Source organism: Hylobates moloch, unplaced genomic scaffold (genome assembly GCF_009828535.3).
Source record: "Hylobates moloch isolate HMO894 unplaced genomic scaffold, HMol_V3 SCAFFOLD_3, whole genome shotgun sequence".
Lineage (NCBI taxonomy): Eukaryota > Metazoa > Chordata > Mammalia > Primates > Hylobatidae > Hylobates > Hylobates moloch.
The window spans coordinates 88,648,514-88,671,794 of NW_026652278.1; the positions used below are offsets into that span (position 1 = coordinate 88,648,514).

At 40.7% G+C, this 23,281-nt stretch overlaps 1 protein-coding gene and 1 pseudogene across 1 annotated transcript in view; one reads left to right on the forward strand and one right to left on the reverse strand.

Annotated features, from left to right (window-relative positions):
- ANKRD30A (ankyrin repeat domain 30A) overlaps window positions 1-23,281 on the reverse strand; it is a 207,488-nt gene that overhangs the window by 155,319 nt on the left and 28,888 nt on the right. The gene's annotated exons all lie outside the window — the stretch shown is intronic.
- On the forward strand, window positions 1,105-9,859 carry LOC116461530 (NANOG neighbor homeobox-like; annotated as a pseudogene).

A 23,281-nucleotide genomic window follows, 5' to 3' on the forward strand; every position in this document is an offset into this window, starting at 1 on the left:
CTCAAGGCCCATGGCGAGTACTGCCTGGCCACCACTCACGATTATTCAGGGCCCTGGGGCTCTTTATTCAGCAGGTGGTGAATCCTGCTAGGACCGAGTCCTTCCCTTCAAGGCAGAGGTTTCCCTACTGGCTATGGGTGTGTCTAGAAATGTCACCAGGAGCTAAGTCCTGGAATGGGGGCCTCAGGACTCTGCCTGGTGCCCTATTCCACTATGGCTGAGCTGGTCTCCAAGTTGCAAGAGAAAGTTCTTTTTCCTCTCCCTTTTCCTCTCCTCAACAGAAGGAAGGACTCTCCCCTGGAGCTGTGACCTGTATTGCCTGGACTTGGAAGAGGGGCCATGCAAGTACTCCTTTAGCCGCCCAGGCTAGGTCACGTGTCCCCCAGGTCCACTGGCTGTGAGCCCAGCACAGCACCAGGACTTGCCCAAGAATTGTAGTCTTTGAGGCCTAGACTGACTTTCAAGTTTATTTAGGATCCCAGAGCACTTTCCTTCATGGTGGCAGGACTTGTTGGAACTTAGGTTTTGATGGCTGGGATTCTCGAATCACCTCTGGCTAGGGCTGGTCTAAATGCCCCCTCCACAGGCTCTAGCTAAATTCTGCCCTATGATGCTTTCTGCTGTGACAGGGTAGCACTGAGTTCCAATGTAAAGTCCCGCAATCACTATGCTCTCCATCCCCCCAAAGCACAGATTCTGTCTTTGTGCCATGCAGCCACTGATGGAGGATGAGGGGAGAGGTGGTGTAGACAATTCAACACTGTCTTTCCTACCCTCTTCAGTTCCTCTTTCCTTAATATTGATGTTAAAACCAGGTACTGTGATTGCTCACATGATTTTTGATTCTTATGAAGGTGCTTTTTTGTGTGGATAGTCATTCAATTTGGTGTTCCTGCAGCAAGGAATGATTGCTGGAGGCTTCTATTGGGTCATCTTCCTTTACCCTCATCTCTGATACTTTGCCTTCCAAAACCAGATCTTATAGCCAAATATGTTGTAAAGTGTTTACCTATATTTTTCAAGTAAATGTGTAGTATGAATTTCAATGCACTTCAAAAAAAAACTCTCAGGAATATATTGCCAAACGTGCTTTAAAAATATGTTATTGGCTGGACGCGGTGGCTCACGCTTGTAATCCCAGCACTTTGGGAGGCCAAGGCGGGCAGCTCACAAGGTCAGGTGTTCAAGACCAGCCTGGCCAACATGGCGAAACCCCATCTCTATTAAAAGTACAAAAATTAGCTGGGCGTGGTGGCGGGCGCCTGTAATCCCAGCTACTTGGGAGTCTGAGGCAGGAGAATCACTTGAACCCGGGAGGCGGAGGTTGCAGTGAGCCGAGATTATGCCACTGCACTCCAGCCAGGGTGACAGAGTGAGACTCCATCTCAAATTAAATAAATAAATAAATAAATAAATAAATAAATAAGTTATTAAAGCAGTCAAGATTAAAATGTGTATTTAACATAATTTATTGGCTGGGCATGGTGGCTCATGCTTATAATTCTAGTACTTTGGGAGGCCAAGGCAGAAGGATTGCTTGAGGCCAGGAGTTTGGAACTAGACAACATAGAAAGACCCTGTCTCTACAAAAACAAACGTAATTTATCAATCTTGTAGATTAGTAAAGTAATAAATAAAAATGTCCCTTCTCATTACTTAATAATAATATGAAATATAGATAAAATTTTTTATTAATTTGTGAAAAGGAAAATAAAGTATATCTTTCCTTTAGTTAATGTGTGTGGGTATGCATGTATATAGTACATCAAACTTCAATGTTTGAATTTTTGGAATCATTAGATGACAGTTAGATATAAAAATCAAGAATAACTCCATTACTTTATCTGAATATTATAATCAAACATTTCTTATGTATTTCATGGAAGAGGAAATACATACACTGCTAAAACTTACTGGTCCAGCAGCTATCATAAGATTTTATTTTTCTGTTAATATGACAAAGGAGATAATAAACATTTTACAAGATGAGAATTGACTATAAAGAAAATAAATATTTCATAATATAATTTGTAAAGATTTCATTACCCAATTGAATAACATACCATGATAAAATATTTATTTTTCTGTTTTATCTAAAGCGTCTTGACATTTTTGATAGTCCCATATTTCAAGTAGTGACCACACATTAAATACGTATTTATTTTAATAATGAAGGAACCAGAATATGGGCAACCTGGTTTAAAGGAATATAGGATAGACTGGAGAATATACAGTCAATGCAAGAAAAATAACACTAGCATAAGAATGCAGAATTTCAGTGTAAAGTTGATTAAATGATCTGCAGGCAATACAACTGTAATTTGGAGGTTATCATTCTGCCTGGAACAAGTTATTTTCTTTTTTTTGAGATGGAATCTTACTCTGTTGCCCAGGCTGGAGTGCAGTGGTGCAATCACAGCTCACTACAACCTCCACCTCCCAGGTTTAAGCGATTCTCCCACCTCAGCTTCCTAAGTAGCTGGGATTACAGGTGTGCACCACCATACCTAGCTAATTTTTGTATTTTTAGTAGAGATGGGGTTTCACCATGTTGACCAGGCTGGTCTGGAACTCCTGACCTCAAGTGATCTGTTGGCCTCTACCTCTCAAAGTGTTGGGTTTGCAAGCATGAGCCACTGCGCCTGGACCAACAAGTTATTTTCATCTCTGCTAAACAAAAGTTATTTGTATCAATGTTCTACAGGTTAACATTTAACTTTACCTAATTTGAGCCATAAACATTAGTAAGTTGCAAGTCAAATGTGCATTCATGGCTGGGTATGGTGGCTCATGCCTGTAATTCCAACATTTTGGGAGGTCAAGGCCAGAGGATCAGTCAAGGCCAGGAGTTCAAGACCAGGCTGGGCAACATAGTGAGACTACTGTCTCTTTTTTGAAAAGATAAACATTAAAAAAAAATTATGAAGGTACATTCCCTGAGAGAATTAGGCATTCTTTAGGTTGGTCTATAAGACAAGACAATGTTTCAGAATGACTTTAAAAGGCACATAATTATCATTTTGCCTTATTTTCATAATGTGGATAAGTTTTCTTAACACAAGAAGTATTTCTGTTATATTTAAAAGAGTTATCACGAACCTACAGTTCTTCAACTGTCCAAAAGTACCTGACTTTTTAACCAATGACATTCTAACTGTAATTTTCAAGTAACTATGTAATATGGATGAATGTTGATAATAGCCAAAAAGAATTATTTTTCAGTTTAAACACAGGAAGAGGCAAAATCATATAACAAAACTTGGTACCACTTTAACAATCCATTCTTTCATATATTTAAATTAATAATATCCCAATATGGCCCCAAATACCCTGTTTTTAACAGGCTTCACATTTACAGAAATAAATGTGAGAATGGAAGAGGCAGGAAGCTCCAGAGATTTATGGGGCTTTCTCATTAAGAAATGCTCTCCCTTTATTTGGAGCCCAAGGAGTTTTATATATCCTTGTAAAATATCTTTTTTTAAGATTTTGGATAAGTAAAATATAGTACTTGCCTTTGCAAAATGAGAGGCTCATTTTCAAGCTGAACATTTAAAAAATGTACACATATGAAAGTTGAACATCTGGAAATTGATTCTTTTACAATTATCCTTGCCTGTATACCTCTTGGAAAGCATTTACATGTGGGAACACATGTGTGTTCTTTAACCTTTGTTTGAGAAATTCTGTATTAAAACATGTTATCATTCATAATTTGAGCTACTTAATAACTTCGGTCAATTATCAGAATCTGAATGGTTTTATGGTGTGCGGGGTATCTTCCATTTGCCCCTTGTTACCACTCATCACCCTTCACCTTGCTTCTTACTCTGTGAGGCTAAACTTTAATGGATTAAATCAATAGGAGCCTCTGCCCTCTGACTAGCAGTAGGGTTTGGTCACTGGGAATCCCTGGCAGGAAGCAAGAGAATGAGGACAGGGTTTCTCCTGAGGAGCTCCCTTGAGCTGGCCATGTCCCTCTTCTAAAGGTCACTGTTCTGCTCAATCTAATTTTCTCTCCTGGGTTTTGATCATCTCTGCCTTCAGCCTTTTGGCCCTAGAGGTGGGATAGTTCTGCTGCTGTTAGCCCAAGTTATTTTGTGGCTTTCCAACACTGCCACACCTTCTCAATTAGTCCCTCTGTAAATCAACCCTCCTTGAATTTGATCGCAATTTGAGAGTGCCATCTGCTTCCTGTTTGAGACCCCCAACTGATAACTCAATTTAGAGATTACTGGCTATGCCCAAATTCCCTCAGGAGAGTAACTCCAAACATGTTTTGGAGCCAAGGAGCTCAAATTGAGTATGGATGAGAGATACAGAGGCACAGGGCCATTCTGTTGGTTTCCTATCCCATCATCCGCTGCTACACCAGAATGAACAAGCATAAGGATTGTCTAAATCTGGAAGACCGCTGGGTATTGTGGAGGCCTTGCTGGATGGGCAGACTACACAGTATCCCTCAGGGTCATGGCAGACTCTGAAGTGATGGCAAAGACCACAGAAGGGCCATACAGTCTAGAAGGAGATTCCTGACAATAGGGTAGACATGTTTAATTTTAATGAAGATTAGGGAAAATAAAAGGAATAACAGCAGAGGAAGGAACAATGTAAAACGATTCCTTGTGGTACTGGGACATAAAGGTTTGAAGGAAAAAATAACCAAATAAAATAAATAGACAAAAGATTCCTTAGCTATAACTTTCCCATGCTTAAGGGACACAAAGGTTCAAACACCATTTCTCATGTTCTAACACCAAAGAAGTTGATGAGTTTACCTAGAATTATCCTGAAGATGGTCTCAGTTTCTAACTTGTGTTTTATGCCCCTGTCCCCCTCCAGGGGGTTTGTTTCCTTTAAATTCTGTGCAAAATTTTTACTTGTCTCTGGAGAATTCATAACTGCATACTTATCAGAGTTTGTTATTATCCCAGGATCCAGCCTCTTTTGTCTTATAGTTAATATCCCTAAACCTGGGTATTCAGGGTTTTTTTTTTGTTATTGTCATTGTTGTTTGAGATGGAGTCGTGTTTTATAGCCCAGGCTGGAGTGCAGCAGCGCAATCTCAGCTCACTGCAACCTCTGCCTCCCGGGTTCAAGCGATTCTCCTGCCTCAGCTTCCTGAGTAGCTGGGATTACAGGCGTGCGCTACCATGCCCGAGTAATTTTTGTATTTTTAGTAGAGACGGGGTTTCGCCATGTTGGCCAGGCTGGTCTTGAACTGCTGACCCCAAGTGATCCCACCCGCCGCAGCCTCCCAAAGTGCTGGGATTACAGGCATAAGCCACCACGCCCAGCTGGTATTCAGTTTTTTTTTTTGTTTTTTTTTTTTTTTGAGACGGAGTTTTGCTCTGTCGCCCAGGCTGGAGTGCAGTGGCACAGTCTCGGCTCACTGCAAGCCCCGCCTCCCGGGTTCACGCCATTCTCCTGCCTCAGCCTCTCCGAGTAGCTGGGACTACAGGCGCCCGCCACCACGCCCGGCTAATTTTTTGTATTTTTAGTAGAGACGGGGTTTCACCGTGGTCTCGATCTCCTGACCTCGTGATCCGCCCACCTCGGCCTCCCAAAGTGCTGGGATTACAAGCGTGAGCCACCGCACCCGGCCTGGTATTCAGTTTTAATAACTTCAGCAGACCAGTCCGGGATAGGCTTTGGCCCTCCAAATCTCATCAAAAAGCCAAAGTGGAGAAGTGCATTTGAAATACCTTTTGCCTTTATCTCATGAGGCTGAGTGCAGAGCCAGCCAAATAGTAATCTCTGAAACAAGACAGATGTTAGTTCTAAGAGTATAGACTTTTTAGACCCTTAAGGAGAAAGATAATCACTTTCCTAACTTCGTCCTTTGCCAGGCTATCTACCCCTGCCTTCCACAGGGTTAGCTTTTACATTACTATGCAAAATGTTTAAATTGCTCATGTTCAATGGAGTTAACCTTCCAGATTATTATGCAGAATGCTTTAAGTTATTTATGTTCCTCCTTTCCCAAACTCTACCACTATCCCTTTCTACATTGTGACCTCTAGTTCTAATAGGATTAAGGACCATGATCATTATAGTTCATCTCAATGGCTACTTCCTTAGCTACACTTAAAAATTAAAAAAAAAAAAAGAAAAGAAAGAAAAAGAAAAAAAAGGCCAAAGCTCTGACCTTCAAGCTTTTAAAGTCCTATGGTACTAGCCTTACAATGAAAACCAGCAGTCAGTACCTGCCCCATTCTTCCCCACTCTCTCTTCCCATTCCATTTAGCACCTTCATTTTTTTTAGTTCTTTTATTTTATATATTTCTGTAATTTTAAAAAGTATGCCTAGTCTGCAACTTCTGGATTTTAGCTTTTTTGATATACTGATTGAGGATGCTGTGATGAGCTGCACCTTTAGGAATAAAAAGACTTACCCCCCTAGCTGCTGTGAGTGCTTCTGTCAGACAACCCTAGGTTTTCAGGCATCTGCATCTGAAGAGAAATGCCTTTGCCCCACCCCCCCACAACCTCTTACCAGGGAGGCCTACTTTCAATGAAGTTATATATACAGGAACATAAATGACTAGTCCCCTTGCCCCAACTTGGGCCAAACAACTTTGTGGAACTATCCAGCATCACAGTTCCCTGTAGAATTAGCAGAGGCCTTCTTTGAGACTCTACTACAGCCCAGCTGCTCCTTCTGCCCAATTTTGCTTTTTTTCTCCTTCCAAAGAACATTCCCCAATAAACTTCTAGCATGTTGATCTCCATCTCAGAGTCTGCTTTTGGGAAATTCAATATGGGGCATTACCCACTGACTTTCTGCTATGGTAGATGAGGATTTTTCCATTTTGCACAGCACTTCTCTATCCTCTGTCTCTATCACAGCTTCCCCTCATTTCACCTTCTTTATGTGGTGATAGTGACATTTTTAGATAAATCAACATGCAATATAAGCACAGTATAATATTCGTGGCTGAGTCATAGTTTACTCTATATTTTATTTCATATACTTTTTTTTATTTGATGCAAACAGTTGCCTCATATTTTTATTTCCTTAGTTTTTGTACCAATTATCTCATTCCAATATTAGAACTAATTCTCCTCTAAACATGTTTGTAAATATTAGCTATACTCAATCAGTTTTATATTCGTCTTAGAGACATTGCCCTTAGAGGCCTCTGTCCTGCTCTATTCTGGTCTTTTTCTGACTGCCGTTATCTTGGTATTTTTGTTCTCCATCATTCTGCAAATTCCTTTTACATTTTCCCTAAGTTGTATCCCTCGTTTCCTGAATCCCATATCTTTGTCTTTCTTGGTTTTATTGGAGCACATTCTCTAATAGCTTTCTGGAAAAGAGATCATGGGAGGTAAATTTTAAGAGCTTGTATTTCTGAAAATGTCTTTATTCTATTCTCATACTTGACTAATAGTTTGGTTGGGTATAGAATTTTAAATTCCTTAGAATTTTAAAGGCATTTTTCCATTATCTTCCAACTTCCAACTTCCAGGGATGCTGGTAGAAGCAATGTATATTATTATTTTTTTTAACAGAGATGAGGTCTTGCTTTGTTACCCAGGCTGGTCTTGAACTCCTGGGCTCAAGCAATCTTCCCACCTTGGCCTCCCAAAGTGCTGGCATTACGGGTGTGAGCCACCATGTCCAGACCTGGCTGCTAGTGTTTTGGGAAAAGGGAGCCAGAGATTGCAACATTTAGTATGTTAGGTTTTACTAATTATCATTTTAAGTCTGGGGTGTCTCCCTTTTACTTTACCCTCCCCCCAACCCCCCCAGCCACATTAGCTCTGCCAGATGTACTTAAACCCTTGTAAACCGACTGCTCTAGAGAGTAAATGCATCTTCTATTAGGAAGTCGTATTTGTCTCGTCGTATGAGGTAGGAGAGATCAGAGTTAAAATTCCACTTACTTTAAAAGACTTTCATGTCTTCTTCTTTTCAATCTCATCCACAACCCTGTCTTCTGAAGTACCCATTGCCTGCAATTCCTTTGTCTTTCCACAATTCTGCAATGGGAACTGGTTTTCATCTTTCGGACATAGATGCTTAAATTTCAGCTTTCTTTTGGACTTCTAAGTCAATTCCCTTTCTATTTCAAGATTTCATCTTTTGTATGCTGGCATATATTTTCTAGTTTATGTCTATGTGTGCCATTTTTCCTCTTTGCAATCCTTGTAGCAGGGTTTGAGGAGGGAGTGGAAATACGTTTTTGTTCTTTATATTTAAATGACAGTCTCTCTTATGTCTCCCTTTTTTTCCATTTTAAATGACAGTCTGAAGGCGAGTATGTGAGTCTCATTCTTTTAGCTTCATGTTCAAGGACATTATAAAGAGTATCACTTTCATTTAAAAGACATGGTCACTGAGACTTCATGAACAGCCTGGTCATATAGTACAATTCAGTGTGAGTTAATTGTTACCCAAGAAGGCCCAGAGGTAAGAAAATACAGGACAGGAGGAGAGCATGATACTTAACATTCTTTGGATGATTCAAATAAATACATAGAACATGAGGACACAAATAGGAAGGGCAAGTTTTGGCCTTTAATCAGTCTGAGAGAAAGAAGAAACAAATTGGATAAGCATGTCATCAAGAAGATTTTTTTTCTCCTTTTCAATGTTTTTCCCTCAATGCCTATTTGAATGCTGGATGAAAAAAAAAGAAGTTAAATAAGCAAATGCATTCATGTTGCTATTTTAGTATACATCAGTTTTGAATCTAGGATTTATGACTTGCTTACTTCAAAAGGGTAGAAGTAGTTTAATATGTTAAATAATACAAAATGAACCATGGGCTGAATATCTTCTATTTGCCCCTCTAGATGACTCCTCTAGTCTTCTTTACTCTGCTTTCTGCTCTGGGAGACTGACTTGGATAAGTTTGTTGTTGTTGTTATTGTTGTTGTTATTGTTATTTGAGAGGAAGTTTCGCTTTTATTGCCCAGGCTGTAGTGCAATGGCGTGATCTCAGCTCACTGCAACCTCCGCCTTCCAGTTTCAAGCAATTATCCAGAACAATCAACTGGAAACTACAGTGAAGATGAACAAAATGGAAAGCAGAAATGGAGAGAAGGAGGAGGAGAAGCAGGCAGAAAGAGAGAATGAGAAAAAGAAAAAAATGAAAAGGAGCTGCAAGATGAACAGGAAAAAAAAGGAAAAGGGAAAATGAGAAAGAGAAACAGTATCCTGAGAAAAGATTAGTCAGCAAATCCCTCATGGACACTCTCTGGGCAAAGTTTAAGTTAAACAGGTGCCCCACTATACAAGAGAGTTTATCACTCTCATTTGAATTTGACATGACACATAAACAGATAAGTCAATGGTTTTGTAAAACAAGGAAGAAATATAATAAAGAAATGTCCAAGAGAAAGCATAAGAGAAAACACACGAGATGGAGGTCTCTGCGTTGCCAAGGCTTGTCTTGAACTCCTGCCCTCAAGTGATCTTCCCACTTTGGCCTCCAGAAATGCTGTGATTACAAGCATGAGCCATCGCACTGGCTAAGACATTTTACATGACACCATTCTCACCAATAAATGGAGTTCTGAAAGGATAAACAAGAAAATATTAACAGTCATTGATTCCATGGAATAGAACTAAATGAAGGGAATGCAAAGGAGTTTTTATATGTTTTATTTTTACCCTACTGTAGATTTAAAGTTTTTATAATGGATGTTAATTGATTTTATTTAAGAAAAAAATCGAGTCAAGGTCGGGCACAGTGGAGCATGCCTGTAATCCCAGTACTTTGGGAGGCCAAGATGGGTGGATTACCTGAGGTCAGGAGTTTGAAACCAGCCTGACTAACACGATGAAACCCCGTCTCTACTAAATAAAAAAAAATTAGCCGGGCGTGGTGGTGCATGCCTGTAATCTGACTTACTTGGGAGGCTGAGACAGGAGAATCACTTGTACCTGGGAAGTGGAGGTTGCAGTGAGTCAAGGTCTCACAATTGCATTCCAGTCTGGGCAACAAGAGCGAAACTCTGTCTCAAAAAAAAGAAAAGAAAAGAAAAGAAAAAAATCAGTGAAGAGATTACCAACCTGTGGAAATGTTTTGAGACTGAAAGGGAAATCCATTATAGAAGCTAACAGGTTCAGTGCCTTCTGCAATTTGTCAATATATCTCTAAACATCCCCTCCAAACATGACTTTTCTCTACAAATGTGATTACACTCCTGGAAGGGAAAAAAAAAAAAGAAATGCCACTGATTTTTGCGTGCTGGTTATATATCATGCAACTTTGCTAAATATACTTGTTAGTTCTAAATGTTTTTTGGTACACACTACCATCTGAATGTGTCCCCCAAATCATATGTTGAAACTTAATTGCCAATGTGGTAATATTAAGAGATGGGCCTTTAGGAGATGATTAGGTCATAAGAGTGAAGCCCTCATAAAGGGAATTAGTGACTTTATAAGAGTGTAAAGGGAGCATCCTAATCTTTTTTGATATTCCACCTGCTGCCATGTGAGGACACAACAGGAGCTATAATCCCAGCCACTAAGGAAGTTGAGGCAGGAGAATTGCTTAAACCTGGGAGGCAGAGGTTGCAGTGAGCCAAGATCGTGCCATTGCACTCGCACTCCAGCCTGGGCAACAAGAATGAAACTCTGACTCAAAAAATAAAAAGAAATTTAAAAAAAGAAATTTCTATTATTTATCAACTACCCAGTTTGTCATATTTTGTTATAGCAGCAGGAAAAGATGGATATAGTGGAGTCTTTAGGGTTTTCCATATATAAGATTATGTCATTGGCAAACAGAGTTAATTTTACTTCTGTTCTGATTTGGGTGCCTTTTATTTCTTTTTCTTGCCTAATTGCTCTGCCTAGGACTTACAGCACTATATCAAATACAAGTGACAAGAGTGGACATGCTTGTCTTGTTCCTGATCTTAGAGGAAAAGTTTTCAGCTTTCCATCATTGAATATGTTGGTAGCTATGGGCCTGTTACATATGGTATTTATTATGTTGAGGTGCAATCCTTCTATCCCTAATTTGTTGAGAGTTTTTTTTTAATCATAAAAGGATGTTGAGTTTAGTCAAATTCTTCCCCCCATCTATTTAGATAATAATATGATTTCTGTCCTTCATTGTGTTAATGTGGTATATCACACTTACTGATTTATGTATCACACTTGCATCCTGGGGATAAATCCCACTTGATCATGGTGTATGATACTTTTAATGTGCTGTTGAAATTGTTTTGCTAGTGTTGTTGAGTGGCTTTTAGGATGATTTTTGCATCAGTGTTCATCATGAATATTGGAGTTTTGTTTTAGTTTAGTTTTTAGTTTAGTTTAGTTTAGTTTAGTTTAGTTTAGTTTAGTTTAGTTTAGTTTAGTTTAGTTTAGTTTAGTTTAGTTTAGTTTAGTTTAGTTTAGTTTTAGACAGAGTCTCGCTCTTTCACTAGGCTGGAGCACAGTGGCACGATCTCGGCTCACTGCAACTTCCACCTCCCAGGTTCAAGCAATTCCCCTGCTTCAGACTCCCGAGTAGCTGGGATTACAAGCGTGTGCCACCATGCCCAGCTAATTTTTGTACTTTTAGTAGAGATGGGCTTTCACCATGTTGGCCAGGATGGTCTCGATCTCTTGACCTCATGATCCACCCGCCTCAGACTCCCAAAGTGCTGGGATTACAGGCATGAGCCACCACACCTGGCTATAATTTTATTTTCTTAAAATGTCCAAAGTCTGGCTTTGGTATCAGGATAAATTCTGGTCACATAAAATGAGCTTAAAAGTGTTCCCTCCTCCTTAATTTTTTGGAATAGTTTGAGAACGATTGACATTAATTTTTAATTGTTTGGTAAAATTCACAGGTAAAGCCATTAGGTACTGGGCTTTTCTTTGATAGCAGATTTTTTTAAATTATAAATTTATTATCTTTGCTCATTGTCGATCTGTTAGACTTTTATATCTTTGTGATTCAGTTTTGGTAGGTTGTAAGTTTTCAGGAATTTATCCATCTCATCTAGGTTATCCAATTTGGGGAAATATAATTATTCATAGTGGTCTCTTGTTACAGGATTCTTGGGGTGTCGCTTTGCCAGCCAGAAATCTCTGTGAGCAGTGGCACCTTTGCCCAAGTTTTGCTCAGGCCCACTGGGCTCGTTCTGCACACTTGGCCTGGCAGGCTGCACTCAGCTTATGCTACTGGCCTGGATCCCATGCCTGCCAAAGGTGAGCCAGGCATGGAGCAGCAAGGGGTGTGTGAGTGAGCACGGGGTGCTGCCACTGCACACAGCCAGGCATGCCGGCTGCAGCAGCATAGGCAGCTCCAGGCAGCAGTATGGGCACTGGCTCCCTGCGAGGCTGTGGCTGGACCAGGCATACCACAAGCACCTTCCACGGCTGACACTGGAGAATGCAATGGTGCCTGTAAGCTTGGAGACACCAGGAACCATGGAAATCTCTGCAAGCAGTGGCGCCTTTGCCCAAGCTTAGCTCAGGCCCACTGGGCTCATTCTGCCCACTTGGCCCTGTTCTGCCCACTTGGCACTCTGTAGCTGGTTGTTGCATCATCCCTTCAGGTCTAGCTGAGTCCAGGGCTTTTATGGGTCTCAGCGGGGAGGAAGTGTGTGCTGATTGGCCCATGGGTGGCCATAGGTGGGCCCAGAAAAAGCAACACAAGTTCCCACTCTGGTCCACAGGACTGCCAGTCCAGCCCCCAGGCTTCAGGCCCTCCCTGGGTGGGGTTTCACTGGAGACTCATCCCTCTCTGCCCAGGAGCCTGTCTACCTCCTGCCACCATTCATGTCACCCAGGCTGTTCATGCAAAGGAGTGCCTGCAGGCCAGCATTGAGCTGCTTTCAGCACCCTCTGGCCTCCCTCCCATGTTCATTGGTGCCCAAAGTCTGGAGGGAGCCAAGGCAGTAGAGGGCTGGCATGTCAGTACTGCCCTGAGTGTGCACACACCCAGCTGGGCTGTGACAGCACCCAGGCTCAGCCCCAACCTTGCTCTGAGATCAGAGTGGGCACTAGGAGTGGGGAGAAGGTAGGCAGTGGGAGCAGACACCTTCAAGCCTGCATTGGAAAGGGAAAGTCTTCCTGCGCTCTCAAAAGTGCAGAGATTCCTGGGTTCGCAGTTGCAACTTGGGCAGCTGCAGCTGTGCGTGGGAGGGTGAGGCTTCTATCTGCTTGCAGCTCTGCTGGCTACATGGAGCGTGGCACTGTCCCAGGACCAGCTCCACCTCAGGGCCCCTGTATGCCTGCCCCTCCATGCCTGATCACACTGCTCCTCCACCAGTGGGTGACTCAGCCTGGCCCCTTTGCAGTGGCTCCCTCGCTGGTGGGCAACTTTGTCCATCCCCATCACAGTGGCTCCCAGGGGCAAGCTCCAGGGACTGCTTGCCTCCTCTCCACATTTTCCCTGCAGTGGTGGCAGGCAAAGTGAAGGTGGTGTGGTGTCCCTGGCCAACCCCGCACAAATGAACCCGACACTCTCGGAGCTGGCCCCATGAGTCCTGGCTGCACCTCCAGCCAGGTGCTTACAGGCTCCCAAGATGCAGCAAAGAGCAAAGTTGAGGTTGTGGCAGAGGCTTCAGGCCTGGGAGCAAGACCTGCCCAGTCCTGCAAGGGTGGGGGCAGCACAGTTGGCTGCCTTGGGGACCTGGGGCACATGGCTCCCACTGCCGCCACTGCTGCTCCTCCTACCACCTTCTGTGCCTCCCTGCTGCAGCCAACATGATGCCAGTACTCTGGACAGCCCACCACTGCCATCATTATGATCCTTTATATTTCTGTGGTATTAATTGCATGTTTCCTCTTTCATTTATAATTTTATTTACTTGAGTATCTTCTGTCTTTTTTTGTAAAATTATTCTAGCTAAACATTTGTAAATTTTATCTTTCAAAAAAGCAACTCAGTTTTATTTATATTTTCTTTTTTTTTTAGTCTTTATTCCTTTGATTTATGCTCTAATCTTTATTATTTCCTTTCTTCTACTAGACTTTGGGAATCACTTATTCTTTTTTTATTCTCATGATATAATGTTAGGCTGTTTATTTTAAATCTTTCTTTTTCATAATGTGGGTGTTTATTGCTATAAACTTCCATCTTAGAACTGCTTTTACTGCATCCCGTAAGTTTTAATATGTTGGGCTCATTTTCCTTTGTTTCAAGATTTTTAAAATTTCTTTTTACCCCACGCCAGGGCTCTCAGGCTGGCATCAGCTCTGGACTCCCTTGGGACAGAATTCTCAGAGGGAGAGGCAGGCCACCATTTTTGCTGTCCTACAGCCCTTGTCACTCTTGTTTCAGGCTCTGAAGGGTGCATGGTGATTAGGGACTGGCATGGACTCCCAGCACAACACAGCCACCCCTTGGAAAAATAGTAGACTGTTCATATAGATCCCCATCCCCACTTCTCACTGGATGGGGCTGGGACTCCAGTACAACTACCCTGCCCCCACCTGAACACTTCAGTTGGAGGTGGCTTTGCATTTCTCTGAAGAGGAAATCCTGGAGTCAACTCACAACCCATCTGCCATTGCAGCTGCAGTGGTACTGCCCTAACTACCCTCAGGCTGGGTTAGGGACAAAGGGCCTAGTTGATATGCTGGCATCTCCAGCACACCGAAGCTACCACATGGAGAGGAGTCCAGTCTCGCTTTCTTGTGAGTCCCCACCTCCAACTCTTCACCAGGCAGGGCCCACAACTTAGGACCGCAGAAGAGTCACCCCACACATGGCTAAGCACACTTACTGGAAGTGGCTCTGAGATTCCCTGGGGACGGGCTCCCAGAGGCAACCAAAATTCCCTCCTCTACAGCCACAGCAGCAGTTCTCCTGCTGCCCTTGGTCTGGGGAATAAACAAAGAGCCTGAGGGCTTTACTTGCACAGCATGCCACAGTCACCATACTTAGAGGAATCCAGTCTCTCTTCCCTGTGAGTCCTCGACCCCCAACTCCTCAACAAGCGGAGTCCCCAGCTCAGGCCAGCAGCTCAGCTGCCACTATCCCTGGCTGAACATTCCGAGTAGCAGCAGCTCTGCATTTCTCTGAAGTGGAGCTCCCAGAAGCCCCCTGCCAGTACCAATGCAGTGGTACTGCCCTTGCTGCCCTCAGATTGGGGAAGGAACAAAGACCCTGAGTACTTTAACCACACCTCCAGCAAGCCACAGTTACTCTAAGGAGAAGAGGCCAGTCTGTCTCTCCAGAGTCCCGCCCACCCCCTTGCTTATCATCAGGCAGGGATCCCCTGATTTGGGCTAATAGCATGGCTGCCCCATCCCAGACCAGTTGCACTGATTGATTGCAGCTCTGCATCTCTCTGGGGTGGAGCCCCAAGAGACAAGTGAAAGACCATCTGCCATAACCACTAGTAAGGTCCCTTCCCCTGCTGCTTCCAAGCTGGGAGGGAACCCCAGAACTGCAGTGTACAGCCTTGGAGGGCTAACCCAAGATCTGCAGCCAGCACTCAAGTGGGAGAGGAACACAACTTCAGAGAATTGAGAGGGACCATGGCCACAATCATGAGGAAATACAGACTGAGTAAGAGCCTACCTACTGGCCATTATGCTTCAGTGCCACTTACTGAATCACAGCCCAAAACTTCAACACTAAAAATACTTGGCTAATATAACACCCCTGTTAAACCAAGGATAATAATTCAGCTACAAATAAAGACCTGACACAAGGCCTAGACTTTCTGAAAATATCCAGAAAAGAAATCTGCTGACTGTATTCAATTTACACCATAGTTAAAGAAACATCAGCCCACACAGATGAGAAAGAACCAGTGCAAGAATTCTGGCAATTCAGAAAGCCAGAGTGTCTTCTTTCCTCCAAATGATTGCACTAGCTCCCCAGCAGGGGTTCTTAACTGTGCTGAAATGACTGAAATGACAGAAACAGAATTCAAAATATGGATAGGAATGAAGATCACCGAGATTCAGGAGAATGTCAAAACCCAATCCAAGGAATCTAAGAATCACAGTAAAACCATACAGGAGCTGATAGACAAAATAACCATCATAAAAAATGAAACTGATCTGATAAAGCTGAAAAACACACTATATGAATTTCATAGTTTAATCACAAATATTAACAGCAAAATATACCAAGCAAAGGAAAGGATCTCAGAGCTTGAAGAATGACTCTCTGAAACAACTCAGTCATACAGAAATTTAAAAAAAAAGAATAAAAAGGAATGAAAAAATCTTCAAGAAACATGGGATTATGGAAAGAGACCAAATATATGACTGATTGGCATCCCTGAAAAAGATGGGGAGAAAGCAAGCAACTTGGAAACATATTTCAGGATATCATCCATGAATACCTCCCCAACCTTGCTACAGAGGCCAACAGTCAAATTCAGGAAATGCAGAGAACACCTGCAAAATATTATCCAAGAAGACCATCCTCAAGATCCTCCAAGGTCAAAATGAAAAAAAAAAAATGTTAAAAGGCAGCTAGAGAGAAGGGACAAGTCACCTACAAAGGGAACCCCATTAGACTGGCAGTGGATCTTTCAGCAGAAGCCCTACAACCCAGAAGAGATTGGGGACCTATATTCAGTGTTGTTAAGAAAAAAAATTTCCAACCAAGAATTTCATATCCAGCCAAACTAAGCTTCATAAGTGAAGAAAAAATAAGATCCTTTTCAGATAAGCAAATGCTGAGGGAATTCATTACCATGAGACATGTATGAAAGAAGAGCTCCTTAAAAGAACACTAAATATGGAAAGAAAAGACTGTTACTAGCAACTACAAAAACACAGGTATATAGACCAGTGACACTCTAAGGCAACCATACAAACAAAGCTGCATAATAACTAGCTAACAACATGTCAGGATCAAACCCACACATATCAACACTGATCTTCAATGTGAATGGGCTAAATGCCCCAATTAAAAGACAGAGTGATGGGCACATGTTCTTAGGTTCTCCTGAGGGCTATTTCAGGGAAAAAAGAAAAGGCATAGAGTGGCAAGCTGGATAAAGAACGAGGACCTAATGGTATGCTGTCTTCAAGAGACCCATCTGACATGTAATTACACACATAGGCTCAAATGAAAGGGATGGAGAAAAATCTATCAAGCAAATGGAAAACAGAAAAAAGTAGGGATTGCAGTCCAAATTTCAAACCAAACAGACTTTAAACCATGAAAGATCAAAAAAGACAAAGAAGGACATTACATAATGGTAAAGGGTTCAATTCAACAAGAAGACCTAACTATTCTAAATATATGCACCCCACACAGAAGAACCTGGATTCGTAAAGCAGGCTCTTAGAGACCTATGAAGAAACTTAGTTTCCTAAGCAATAATAGTGGGAGATTTCAACATCCCACTGACAGTATTAGACAGATCATTGAGTCAGAAAATTAACCAAGATATCCAGGACCTGAACTCAACACTTGACCAAATGGACCTAAAAGACATTTATAGAACTCCCCACCCCAAATGAACAGAATATACTTTCTTCTCATTGCCAAATGGCACATACTCTAAAATCAACCACACAATCAGACATAAAACAATACTCATCAAATTCAAAAAATCCCAAGTCATACCAACCATACTCTTGGACCATGGCAAAAAACAGAAATCAATACTGAGAAAATCACTCTAAACCATACAATTACATGGAAATTAAACAACCTGCACTTGAATGACTTTTTGATAAATAATGAATTAAGGCAGAAGTCAAGAAATTTTTGGAAACTAATGAGAACAAAGATACAACATACTAGAATCTCTGGGACACAGCTAAGGCAGTGTTTGGAGGGAAGTTTATAACACTAAATTCCCACATCAAAAAGTTATAAAGATCCAAAATTAACAACTAAACATCAAAACTAGAACTACTAGAGAAGCAAGACAAACCAAACCCAAAGCTAGCAAAAGACAAGAAATAATCAAAAGCAAAGCTGAACTGAAGGAAATTAAGACACAAAAATAGAATACAAAAGATAAATCCAGGAGTTGCTTTTTTGAAAAAATTAAAAAGATAGATGGACCATTAGCTAGACTAATAAAGAAAAAAAGAGAAGACTCAAATAAACACAATTAGAAATGACAGAGAACATTCCTACCAACCCCACAGAAATAAATATAACCGTCAGAGACCACTGTGAAAACCTCTGTGCACACAAACTAGAAAATCTAGAAGAAATTGATAAATTCCTGGACACATACAACCTCCCAAGACTGATCCAGGAAGAAACTGAATTCCCAAACAGACCAATAAAGAGTTCAAAAATTGAATCAGTAATAAAACACATACCAAACAAAAAAAGTCCAGGAACAGATGGATTCACAGCTGAATTCTACCAGATATATAAAGAGGAGCTGGTACCATTCCTGCTGAAACTATTCCAAAAAAATTGAGGAGGAAGGACTCCTTTCCAACCCATTCTATAAGGCCAGCATCATCCTGATGCCAAAACCAGACAGAAAAGCAACAACAAAAATAAAAACATCTGGCCAATATCCTTGATAAACATTGATGTGAAATTCCTCAACAAAATATTAACAAACTGAATCCAGCAACACATCGAAAAGGGAACCCACCATGATCAAGTAAGCTTTACCCCTGGGATGAAAGGTTGGTTCAATATACACAAAACCATAAATGTGATTCATCACATAAACAGAACTATACAGACAAAAACCACATGATTATCTCAATAGATGCAGAAAAGACTTTATAAAATACAACATCCATTCATATTAAAAATCCTCAATAAATTAGATGTTCAAGGAATATACTTCAAAGTAATAAGAGCCATCTATGACAAACCTGTAGCCAACATCATACTGAATGGGCAATAGCTGGAAGCATTCCCCTTGAAAACTGGAATAATACAAGGATGCCCACAGTCACCACTCCTGTTCAACATGGTATTGCAAGTCCTGGCCAGAGCAATCAGGCATGAGAAAGAAATGAGAGGCATCCAAATGAGAAGAGAGGAATTCAAAACTATCTCTGTTTGTAGACTACATGATTCTATATCTAGAAACCCCCATAGCCTCTGCACAAAATTTCCTTGAGCAATAAACAACTTCAGCAATGTTTTGGGGTACAAAATCAATGTACAAAAATTAGTACCATTTTTATACACTTAACAACATCCAAGCTGAGAATCAAATCAGGAATGCAATTCCATTTAAAGTTGCCACAAAAAGAATAAAAAAATCTAGAAATACAGCTAACAGGGAAGTGACAGATTTCTACTGTCATCTGAGAATGAGGTGACAAAATGAGAATGAGAATTACAAAACACTGCTAAAAAAATCAGCGATGACACAAACAAATGGAAAAACATTTTATGCTCATGGATAGGAAAAATCAATATCATTAAAATGGCCATACTGTCCAAAGCAATTTACAGATTCAGTACTATTCCTATCAATTACATTCTTCACAGAATTAGAAAAAATCAACTGTAAAATTCATATGGAATGAAAAAAGAGCTCAAATAGCCAAGGCAATCCTAAGCAAAAAGAATAAAGCTGAAGACATCATGCTACCTGACTTCAAATTTATATTACAGGGCTATAGTAATCAAAACAGCATGGTACTGCTACAAAAACAGACACATGGGCCAATGGAACAGAATAGAGGGCCCAGAAATAAGGCTGCATACCAACAAACACGTGATCTTCAACAAAGCTGACAAAAAAAAGCAATGGAAAAGGACTCCCTATTAAATAATTGGTGCTGGGATAACTGGCTAGCCGTATGCAGAAGATCAAGACTTGACCCCTTCCTTATACCATATACAAAAATCAGCTTAGTGGCTCACACATGTAATCCCAGCACTTTGGGAGGCTGAAGCAGGCGGATCACAAGATCAGGAGTTTGAGACCAGCCTGGCAACATAGTGAAACCCTGTCCCTACTAAAAATACAAAAAATTAGCCAGGTGTGGTGGCAGGCACCTGTAATCCCAGCTACTCTGGAGGCTGAGGCAGGAGAATCGCTTGAACCCCAGAGGCAGAGGTTGCAGTGAGCTGAGATCGCACCATTGCACTCCAGCCAGGGCAATAGTGCGAGTCTCTGTCTCAAAAAAAAAAAAAAAAAGATGGATTAAATACTTAAATATAAAATGTAAAACTATAAAAACCCTGGAAGATAACCTAGGAAATACCATTCTGGACATAGGTACAGGGAAAGATTTCATGATGAAGATGCCAAAAGCAATTGCAACAAATAGAAAAATTGACAAATGGGATGTAATTAAACTAAAGAGCTTCTGCACAGCAGAAGAAACTATCAACAGAGTAAATAGACAACCTACAGAGTGGGAGAAAGTATTTACCAACTATGCATCCAGCAAAGGTCTAATATCCAGAATCTATAAGGAACTTAAACATTACAAGCAAAAAAAACCCATTAAAAGTGAACAAAGAACATGAACAGACACTTTTCTCTGTCTCTGTCTCTTTCTCTGCCTCTGTCTCTGTCTCTCTCTCTCTCTCTCTCTCTTTTTTTTTTTTTTTTTTTTGAGACAAGCTCTTGCTCTGTTGCCCAGGCTGGAGTGCAGTGGTGCAATCTTGGCTCACTGAAATCTCCACCTCCTGGGCTAAAGCCATCCTCCCATCTCAGCCTCCAGAGTAGCTGGGATCACAGGCACATACCACCACACCAAGCTAATTTTTGTAATTTTGGTGGAGATGGAGTTTTGCCATGTTGCCCAGGCTCATCTCAAACTTCTGAGGTCAAACAATCCACCGGTCTCAGTACCGCAAAATGCTGGGATTATAGGTATAAGCCACTGTGCTTGGCCAACAGACACTTTTCAGAAGAAACCATATATGTGGCCAAGAAGCATATGAAAAAATGCTCAACATTAGTAATTATTAGAGAAGTATAAATCAAAACCACAATAAGATATCATCTTGCACCAGCCAGAATGGCTATTATTAAAAAGTAAAAGAAAAATTATAGATGCTGGCATGATTGCAGAGAAAAGGGAATGCTTATCAACTGCTGGTGGGAGTGTAAATTAGTTCAGCCATTGTGAACAACAGTTGCAAATCCTCAAAAAACTTAAAACAGAATTACCATTCTATCCAGCAATTCCACTACTGGGTATATACCCAAAATAATATAAATTGTTCTACTATAAAATACATGCATGCATATGTTGATTGCAGCACTATTCACAACAGTGAATACATAGAATCAACCTAAATAACCATCAACAGTAGATTGTGTAAAGAAAATGTGTTACAAGTACACCATGGAATACTACACAGTCATAGAAAAGAATGAGATGATGTCCTCTGAAGCAACATGGATGGAGCTGGAGGCCATTATCCTAGGCAAACTAACACAGGAACAGAAAACCAAATACTGCATCCTCTTACTTGTAAGTGGGAGTAATACAACAAGAACACATGGACACTAAGAGGGGAACAACAGACACTGGGGACTATTTTAGGGCAGAGGATTGGAGGACAGAGAAGATCAGTAAAAACACCTATTGGGTACTATGTTTATTACCTGGGTAGTGAAATAATTTGTATCCCACATCCCTGTAACATGCAATTTACCTATACAACAAACCTGCACATGTACCCCTAAACCTAAAATAAAAGTTAAAATAAATGAATGAATGAATAAATAAATACAATTAAAATTTATTTTCATTTCCTCTTTGACTTTTCAGACGTGTTAATGGCCACATATTTGTAAATTTTCCAATTTTCTATGCTATTGATTTCTAGTTTTATATCATTGTGGTCAGAAAAGATATTTGATATGATTTCAATCTCAAATTTACTGAAACTTGTTTTATAATCTATCATATGATTTATGCTACAGAATATTTCATGTGCACTAGAAATGAATGTGTATTCTGCTCCTGTTGAATAGAATGTTCTATATGTATCCATTAGGTCCATTTGGTATACAGTATTGTTCACATCCACTCTTTCCTTATTGATTTTTTTTTTTTTTTTTTTTTTTGAGACGGAGTCTCGCTCTGTCGCCCAGGCTGGAGTGCAGTGGCGCGATCTCGGCTCACTGCAAGCTCCGCCTCCCGGGTTCACGCCATTCTCCTGCCTCAGCCTCTCTGAGTAGCTGGGACTACAGACGCCCGCCACCGTGCCCGGCTAATTTTTTGTATTTTTAGTAGAGACGGGGTTTCACCATGGTCTCGATCTCTTCACCTCGTGATCCGCCTGCCTCGGCCTCCCAAAGTGCTGGGATTACAAGCGTGAGCCACCGCGCCCGGCCTGATTTTTTATTTTTATTTTTTGGTATGGATGTTCTATCTATTGTTGAAAGTGAGATATTGAAATCCTTCACTACATCTATATTGCTCTTTTTTTCTCCCTTTAGTTCTGTTAACTACTATATATATTTAGGTGCTCTGATATTCAGTACATATGTATTTACAATTGTTATATTCTCTTAATGAATTGATTATCATTATATAATGACCCTCTTTGTGTCTCATTACAGTTTTCTGCTTAAAGCCTATTTTTTTTTTTGAGATGGAGTTTCGCTCTTGTTGCCTAGGCTGGAGTGCAATGGTGCAATCTCAGCTCACTGCAACCTCTGCCTCCCAAGTTCAAGTGATTCTCCTGCCTCAGCCTCCTGAGTAGGTGGGATTACAGGCGTGAACCACTGCGCCCGGCCAAAGTCTATATTGTCAGGTATAATTATAGACACTCATGCTCTCTTTTGGTTATCATTTGCTTAAAGTATTTTCTTCCATTCCATCACTTTCAGTGTATGTGTGTCCTTAAAGCTTAAGTGAATCTTTTATAGGCAGCATATGGTCAGATATAGTTTTTAATAATCCATTCAGCAATTATATATCTTTGATTAGATAACTTAATTTACTTATATTTAAAATAATTATTGATAGGTAAGAATTTACTGTTGGCATTTTTGTTAGGTGCTTTTGTATTGCTTTGTTGTTCTTTTCCTCCTCTTACTGTCTTCCTTTGCGATTTAATGATTTTCCCTAATGGTATGCTTTGATTCCTTTATATTTGTCTTTTGTGTATCTACTACAGCTTTTTTCTTTTTGGTTACCATGAGGATTACATAAATATCTCATAGTTTAAAAAGGTATATTTTAAGCTGATAAGAACATAATTTCTACTGCATACAAAACTACACTTTTACAAATGATCAAAAAGTGTATGAGAAAGGGCTGAACATCACTAATCAACAGGGAAATACAAATCAAAACCAATATGAGGTGTCACCTCACACCTGTTAGGATGGCTGTTATCAAAAAGACAGAAGATTACAAGTATTGGTGAAAATGTGGAGAGAAGGGAATCCTTGTACACTATTGGGGGAGGGGGGATTTTTTTTTTTTTTT